General features: G+C 31.0%; 1 long non-coding RNA gene across 1 annotated transcript; it reads right to left on the bottom strand.

The window, feature by feature from the left end:
- Nucleotides 1-1,361: 1,361 nt before the first annotated feature.
- On the bottom strand, nt 1,362-9,420 carry LOC143082405 (uncharacterized). The gene is made up of 4 exons (XR_012980381.1): nt 8,891-9,420; nt 7,269-7,354; nt 6,062-6,158; nt 1,362-3,633 (listed from the first exon to the last, which is right to left on the bottom strand). It is a non-coding gene; the product is annotated as an uncharacterized LOC143082405 (long non-coding RNA).
- Nucleotides 9,421-9,663: the final 243 nt, after the last annotated feature.

Raw genomic sequence — 9,663 nt, 5'->3', positions numbered from 1 at the left:
ACTGTGTCATTTTGTTATTTCTCTTTTTATCGATCTAATGAAATACGTCTTTTTCAACAGATTTTTCTTGTTTGTGTATATGTTGTACTGTTACACCACTGTCCCAAGTTAATGGATGGCTGTGTATGAAGATAATTCGTCAAAGGCTGTAACTTTTAATTGTATATATAATGTTTGAACCTAAAATACAAAATATGACGATATGACAATAACACACAAGTCACATGATTGTTTAATATGTTGACATCGCGATTGATAAAATTAAATTAGACTCACTAAATAGTTCAAACATCCGCGAAACAATAATGGGGATATCACTTATACTTTGACAGCCGTTTCCATATCAGTCATTTGATATTAACGTGTTGGTTTTCCAGGACGAACAAAACAAGTTCAAAAACCATTCCAGAGTTAATCGAAAAAGGAGATAGAAACTAGTCTGTGTACTGTATTTTTCTTCTCATAATCATACCTCCATTATTTGGAGTACCACTTCCTTCACTTATAATGTACTTCATGACATCATCAATTTAGGATAAATCCGTCATACAATCAGCACTAATATCGGACAATGTTATCATATTAAAATAATCGCCATACAATCCGAAATTAGTTATCAAACAAAGTTGAAATATTTATCGATCCGGGACAGGTTGGATGTCCGCTAATACATATTAAATTATAAATTATATTCAGACATTAAATACTCTAGATTTATTTATATAAGTCATTATCAATAAAATTATCAACCCTTTTCCCTGTTCGAAATATTATTTAGTTAATCAAGTAATTTAACTGATTGAAATTAGTTATCAAAGGTATCAGGATTATAATTTAGTACGCCAGACGCGCTCCGTCTACATAAGACTCATCAGTGACGCTCATATCAAAATATTTATAAAGCCAAACAAGTACAAAGTTGAAGAGCATTGAGGATCCAAAATTCCAAAACATTGTGCCAAAAACAGCTAAGGTGATCTAAGCCTGAGCTAAGAAAATCCTTAGTTTTTCCGAAAAAAATCATTGTTTTGTACACAGGAAATTTATTTATGTCAACACTCAATCGCTTAGGTTTTGACTACTGGGCTGGTGATACTTCGAGGACGAAACGTCCACCAGCAGTGGCATCGACCCAGTGGTGTAAATAGTTATCAAAGGTACCAGGATTATAATTTAGTACGCCAGACGCGCGATTCGTGTACATAAGACTCATCAGTGACGCTCATATCAAAATATCTATAAAGCCAAACATGTACAAAGTTGAAGAGCATTGAGGATCAAAAATTCCAAAAAATGTTGTGCCAAATACGGCTAAGGTAATCTATGACTGGGATAAGAAAATCCTTATTTTTTCCAAATTTATAAATGACCACATTATTGATATTTATGTCAACACTTAATCGCTTAGGTGTTGACTACTGGGCTGGTGGTATCCTCAGGGACGAAACGTCCACCAGCAGTGGTATCGACCCAGTGGTGTAAATAGTTATCAAAGATACCAGGATTATAATTTAGTACGAAATAATGCACAAGATTCACAAATTAATAAATATTTACCTGTACTCTTATAATGAAAATGTCGATTCGTCTTTTTTGTTGAAAATTTTATCAGTTCAACCAACAGTTGTATCACGATTTTGCATTGTATTCCTTTTGATTTTTTTGTATTGAGAACTTTCCGCTTGAATAAAATACAGATTTTTTAGAAATTGAATCGGACATATTGATCATAAATTCGTCTTTGTTTAAAGCTACTTTAAATGATTTGTTTTTATTCTCTGCTTTATAGCATTTGCCATTGAATATAGATATCCCATTCGGACCCCTTTCTGCACATTATTAGTACTAATACTGGTATGACAGATCCATATGAATTTGTTAAATGATATGATTATTGTTAGATAATGAAATTGAAAATGAAAATGGAAAGAGACCACAACCCTACCAAAGAACAGATGACAGCCATCGATGTTTCTTCAACGCATCAAGAAAATCCCACACTCGCTCCCACATGGTTTATTTAGAGAATCGGTGGCTTAATTTAGAACATTGAACGAATGTCTATTAATGTGAAAGATGTATGTTGTTTATATGTTTTCCTTCTCTTTTGTGCATAATCTGATTTATGAAACTTTTGAACCTATTTGGTACCGTAGGTTTACGATTTGTATACAAATTAATTACGTATTAATGCTAATGCTTGCATGTTGTTTATGATTTACATAGGTTCGTGTTACGATTTGAAACAATGCATTTCAAGCATGTTACGTCAGATGTCAAGTTCTTTACAAATAGATACGTATACTTTAAGTATTATTACGTACTGTTCACTATAGGGAAAAAGAATCGAAAGTACGCGCAAATAGTTTACCGACGCATAACTAATGCGTTCGAAACGAGTAGAAGTTTGAATGAATGGTAACAGTCCATAATATACTCGTAGCAGTTAATAAAATGCACCTAGAACGCCTAAATGATGCCCATATTTATCCGTTAAAACTAAAAAAATTATAGAAGTTTGCGTTAAATACATTGTTGTAACACGTAACACAAAATCGTTTATAAAAATTGACACATTGTTAGGATTCGTGAATTTGTGCATTCAGTTAAAATAAAGTACGTGTAAGTAAAGTGTGCGTTATATAAAAGTATTGGAATATTGTAACCGACATGCAGGGCGTAACAACATGATCAATACAATAAAATACAAGAATATCTTAACATATCTTATTAACATCAAACCGGAAAACACAAAAAAATGAAACAATATTAAAAATCAGGCCTGTTATTAGGATATTTAAAAGTAGGCAACTGTCAGGATTCGTCTTCGCCTATTTTATATTCTTAGAAATCTACTTTTTTTATATAAAAAGAATGCCATCGTGAGCTACCAATTTGTCTCCTTTATAACATACAATTTATCCATATGGCATTAAAGTGATCCTTACATGACAATAGTATTAACTGGCTATAATATATCGTTTAATGTACCTGTCGGTCTGTTGTCAACTGAATGTTTTGTCTGATTTGTTCTAAGAGGTAAGTTATTATCCGTTGACAAAAAAGTATTATAATTACAGTAATTTTCTAAACAATTCACGAGCTATATACCTGCTGTATGATTGACCTCTTCGCCATTAATCTGTAGTGTATTCGGAAACCTATTTTATCTCATAAAATAAATTAAACTGTATGTTTTTAAATGTAAACATAACGTAAAATAGAAGCTATCAGATACAGATAAAAATTTACAAGAAAATACTAAATATTCAAAATAATAAACAATATGAGACACTGCTTAATATCTAGTCTAAAATATAGTCATTTTTTAAAAGCATCATCATACAAAATCGCTCTCCTCATTGATAACATAATTAGTACATGTATGGTCCTGTCAAATTTATTGATGCTGAAATTCACAAATATATGACAGCAGCCTATCACACCAATGATCACCCCAACGAAAATCAAAACTTCTCCAAATCATCATGCATGGCTGTGTCAAAAGTCCATCTGGTTGTGGGTATGTCTCCATGTTCCAGTCAATAATTGGCATAGGTTGGTTTGGTTTACTTAGCCATTCCAAATCACCATCATTGTTGAAGTTGTAACCTCCGATCCAGTATCCATTGACTAAAACGAAAGAATATCTGCATAATCGTGTATATGTTACAGTGAATTTGTATAATCAGTGATTATGTAGAATCCCTGCAATTTTCAGGGATTATGTAGAATCACTGGCTAGTTTAGGGATTATATAAATCACTAAAATTTTCAGGGATTATGTAGAATCACTAGAAAATATCTTAGGGATTATACATAATAACTGAAATGAAGAAATAGTTTTATTTATAAAGACAGTGAATAAAAGCCAAATAATTTATTCTATAAAATCATATTAAAACATCAATATAAACATTAATTGTAACATGTTAAGAAAAATATCAAAATGATAACCCCATTTAAAAAAAATGTTAGGCACAATATATTAAAATGTTAAACGCAATATATTAAAATAATATGCGTCACATCTGTTTCTATCACAATATCCACATTAAAAAAAAACTTTTCCTTCACATATCGAATCAAATTTTTTGACAATCCTATGAAAAATAAAGTGTTCAGTAAAACCATTTCAAGGTATTCCGAAAAGAAGAGAATGAGCAATCTTGAACCTGTTCAAGCATTATAACATGTAAATTGGCCAGGCAATATTCTTTTTCAGACTTTTTGTGAACAATTTCCAATGATTATGTTTTTTGGGTTTCCCTTTTCTTTTTCCCCTGTGGAATTGCTATGAGAATATTACACCAAATACCAGCTTCCTCTAAATTTTGTTCTATTTATCAATCCTTAGTTCTGCCTGTTTTATCATCATGACATTTAGATGCGTAAGTTCTCTAAGTTGAATTTTCTTGTTCATTTGACCAAAAAATATAATAAAAAAAAAAAAAAAAACATCACAAAACAGATGTTCCATAATTTTCTGTACCACAAATAACAAGCTCTGTGGATTTACAAATAGCAACAAACAATACATGTAAAGTTATCGCTATAAAGGGAATGTTGATTATTATTAATTTTGAAGTCTTTAACTTTATCTCGAAACCCTATGTTGGTTATATATTTAGATTATCCTCTGTGTTTAAAAGCAAAATTATTTCATCTGGCAAGATGAAAGAAAAAGATGATAATTTGTCTATCTTATTTATTTTTTAACAAACAAAGGATCCTTACATTATTGATAATCCCTGAAATCATATTAGGGAATATGTAGAATAATTATTAAAATGTTCAGTGATTATGTAAAATCACTGGTCATATTCAGGGATTATATATAATTACTAATGATTTCAGTGATTCTACATATTCCCTGGAAAATCAGGGATTCTACATAATCCCTGATTATACAAATTCACTGTAACATATACATTCTGTGCGTGGCCATTCTTTAAATGTCATTTGTCATGTTTGTTTTCTCGTCATAAGGCAAAGTTTATTTTTAATTTTGTCAGAAGTTTCATATCTCATACTGACCAATTACGGTGGATTCATTACTATTCGTTTGATACTAATTTTCGTGAACTTCGTGGGTACAGGGAAACTATGAATTTGGATATTCAACACACAACAAATTTTCCAAAGGAATGTATGCAGACATTGCCAAAACCACGAAATTAAATATCCACGAATATGCAAGTCTTCCTTAATTAATGAAAATTGGTACCCACAAAAATAAATGAATCCACAGTATTCGTGCAAATATTGATATAATAACACTTAAACCAAAAAGTCACAAAAAAGGACAATATGTCGTAACACTGTTCCCTTATTAAACCAGAATGCCAACACACTAAATATTGTCCGAATAATTTTCATTACAGAAAAGCCACTTCATGTCTTGATATTTGCCTTTTTATTGCCTATAACATGTAAAGTTTGTTATAACATGTATAGTGTTCATTACCATCTATATGTCCGAAAGCAGAAATATTGTTAACGGTTGTTTCATATTTGATAAATCTTGTTTATGTCTTTTGAAGGAAGGTATGGCGGAAGGTATGACGGTTTGCTCTTGTTATTAGTGTCATCGCTTGAATTAAAAAGTCAATTATGAAGTGATTGTCATCTTTTTCTAGAATCGGTCAGATTTAAACCCTTTTTAAACACATCAAACTGTCAATGTAAAGACCGTTGAGTTGCTGTCTCGCTAAGGTTTACCTCACATCAAGTAAATATCAACCTTAAAAAGGATTTGCTTTTTACTCAATGGTTATTTCCTTTTTATGTGCTTTAGTGTATAAACTTCCGATAAGTTTGAGACAGAATATAATATGTTCTTCTTCTTTTATATGTAATACAAGATAATATGTCAAACACTGTTTTCAAAAATTAAACGTTGTCTAGCAAATTAATATTTTGTTACATTATATATGAACATGTGTCTTATGATTTATACTTTCTGCTGATCTTTATGTTTTATTATGTTGTTAGACTGCTTTTTTGACGTATATTTCATACGATTTGTGTTTTCTTCCTTATACTAAATAATTATATATACCTCCAGAACTTATGGTCATCACTTCATTCTTAATAAACTCATTCTCTTCTTGTGTTTCTAGTTCAACCAGTTTTCCACCAAGACCTTGACAACTTTCCTTAATGAAAATAAAGATATCTTCAAAATATCTATTACCATGTTACATTCCTTACAATCTTCTTACAAAACTGTATTAATTGAAAGCATTCCACTACTTCGTATGCTTACAACACAGTTGAATATATTGTTAGTTATAACCAAAATTATATTTAAAGCTTCATGTTTCTAGTTCTTGAATATAACTTTCGGGAATAAGGCAAACTTTTCCCAAGAAAGTAAATATAGGCAAGATAAGTGCTTTCCTTAAAATTGAAAGAATTCTTTTTTCCAACGTCTTGAACATTTTATCATTTTTTTTTCTATTTTACAGTTAAAATTTTATTTTTTGCATTCCTCGTGATATCATGGCAAAATTACACCCCTAAAGCTTTGATTGGTTTATCTCCCCAAATAATACCGGCTATTTTGTCTAAACTTGACTTCAATTTCCTAATCCATAAACATCCTGTTTTATTTCTATTGATCAATAAACCTGAAAACGATCCAAACATTTCTAGGACATTCATTGCGGATACTACATCGTGTTTATCTCTACAAATTTAGGGGTTGTGTCATCTTCTAATTGCGAAATCTTGATACTGTGACTTCTACCATTTAATTCAACAGTGATTCCTTTTACTTCGTTACTATATCTCAATTTTAGAACCATAGTTTCAACCGCCAACACAAACAATAAAGCTGATAAAGAATATCCTAGCCAAATTCCCCATGAGCTTTTGAAATTGTCTGATACCCTCCCATTAATCATGACACATGTTTGAACGTCTGTATACATAGTTGTAACCCACTTAGTAAATGAATCATTAGAACAAAAATGTTTGAAAGTTCCAAGCAAAAATCCCATTCTAACGAATCAAATGCTTTCATGAAATCTAAAAAAAACAAAAACAAAAATTGCCCCCTCTTGGTCCTCACTTATAATTTTTGGAAGTACTGTTTTTAAACGTTGAGTAAGAACATATGATAAAATTTTTAAATCTATATTTAGAAGAGATATTGGACGATAGTTTTCCAAAAGTACAGGGTCACCCTTTTTGAATATCAAAGTTTATATACTAGTGCGTTGTGAATATGAAAGACTGTTTCTATCTAAAACATTTTAACTTACGTTCGCCTTCGCCCATTCTTCATGCTCTTCAATAATACAATACGTGGAATTGTCAAAGCTAATGGATCTTGTATTGGTCATCGGAACTTAAAACAAAAGCATGAGGATTGATCGTCAAAATGTTATGTGAATCTATTTATGATCAATTTACATTTAATTTGACATATTAGATATGTGTTATTTCTTTATCAATAGGAAAATATTACATCGTCAACCTTCCGTAACTTACTGCATGGTCATGCCATGCCGATCAACCAGATATGTTTACTAGTAATATGCCATATACATACAGTGTCGGCTTGCCACCATGTTCATTAAATTACAGCGATCATTTGATAAATGATTCGATTTTCCTACTTTTTCCAGCAGTGCAATGGTAGAAGGACACATATCATCCTTTCGTTGTCGTTGTCTACGAATATAGCCCTTATTGTGAACAGTATATAACTTGTATGATTTATTCGATACATTTTCCCAATTTATTTCTTGATATTTATTGCATGAAATATTTAGTAGGGGGATTTAATTACATGTTAAAAAAATTTGGGTGCTGAATCTTTTAAAAACGTTACTTGAATTATATCTATTAATTGTCAATTTACATTTGTTTTGACACATTAATTATAAATAAGTCAAGAGACAATACATAACATCGTCAACTTTCCGTAACTTACCGCATGGTCATGCCTTGCCGATCAACACGATGTTTACTAGTAATCATACAGTGTCGGCTTGCCACCATTTTCATTTGCATTTCAGTGACCATTTGATAATTGATTTGATTTTTTTTTACTTTTTCTATATGTCCCGCATTACACTTTAATCCATACGGGTTTTTTTTTCTTTTTTCTTAATTGTTGTAATTACTTAGGCTTTGTTTGAATATTAGTAGATATTGCTTTTACGTGGAAAACGAAAAATACTTCAATTTATTTAAAATTCAGCTGTAAATGAATTCAATTTTTTTATCAGAAGTAACACACCAAGACAACATCATTATCATACGGATTTATTTTTTAGGCAAGAATTGCATACATGACAAACAATTCGTTTTGTTGAATTGGTGTTGCTGATCATTTTGTCTGTTTGGTGTGTCTCTATCTTCTTTAATATTTGCTCAAAACACAAGAACGGGTAAAAAAAATAATTTTGGAGCAATCACTATGCAAACTGTTTACTGTTTCAGCAATATTGTCCGTGTTACTTGATCTTGCCTTGCTGATGTTATTTACATTTTAAAGTTTATATCTATCAATTATGCTGTTAACCATGAAACGCAAAACGCATACAAAATGGTGAAAATCATCATTCATCACTTATGGTTTCGAATCTGTCGTCACACCTATAACGTAAAACATTAGAGAGGGGTTCTGTTTTTAAGTCATTACACATGTAAATTCATACCGTCAAATTCTTTACTGTTTCAGTAAATAACATCGGCTAAAATATTGCTTACATGTGAATTTTTATGATCTACAAAATAGACAGTAATTGATTTGAAACAATAACCAATAACGGCAGTAGTAGTCCACCAGAGTTCAAAAGTCATAAATTGATAACATTGTAAATACATATACACAATTAATTATATATATGAAAATCATTCAAACATTCAAACTTACGATATATGTCCCGTCGAATAGTATTCCATCCGGTTATGGTCTCGGTACCAATTTCACATTTCTCTGAATTATCAATACGACATGTCGATTTTCCATCCGAAAAGCTTGCCAAACAACATTGCCGATTTGATAGACATAACAGTGCACATTCAATCATTGACGCCGAGTCAACATCGAGGGTGTTTTTGCTCTCCAGAGCTCTAGTGCTGCCAGTCGTTTGAAATGATTTAAACTCTTTAACATTTGCCTTTACTGAGTTTGACAGACATGTTGTAATGAAACAAACAGTTGTATAAAAAAGAAGACTGCAAATTGTCATACTGATTTCTGTATGCACATCTGCGTTTCTGGTTTGTTATAGAGTAGACTAATGTCGAGTTAAAAGTTATATTCTTATGAACAAAACATCTTGAAAAGGATTTCCTAATGTATATTATCTATAATCCATATAGTAAGCAAACATCCATGATAACAGGGTTATTTTTTATTTGATTGATTGCAACAAGGCTATAGAATACGAAATGTACTACAGCATAAACCAACAATACATCCCTGAATGTATGATAAAGAAAAAATCTGACAACGATATCAGGAACAATTATACGGATGTTGAAAATTCGATTCAGACATAAATGACGTACTCTCCTATATTTGGGAGAAAATCAATAAGTTTGTGGTTTTTGTATCCTTTGATCATTTAGAAAATCTGTACTAAGGGATTAGGTATACTGTTATCGACAATTTAAATACAAAATTGATTCCTTAAGTGGCAA

This window comes from Mytilus galloprovincialis, chromosome 7 (genome assembly GCF_965363235.1).
Source record: "Mytilus galloprovincialis chromosome 7, xbMytGall1.hap1.1, whole genome shotgun sequence".
Taxonomy (NCBI): Eukaryota; Metazoa; Mollusca; class Bivalvia; order Mytilida; family Mytilidae; genus Mytilus; species Mytilus galloprovincialis.
Note: the sequence above shows the minus strand (reverse complement) of the source record. Positions and strands in the feature narration are given on the sequence as shown.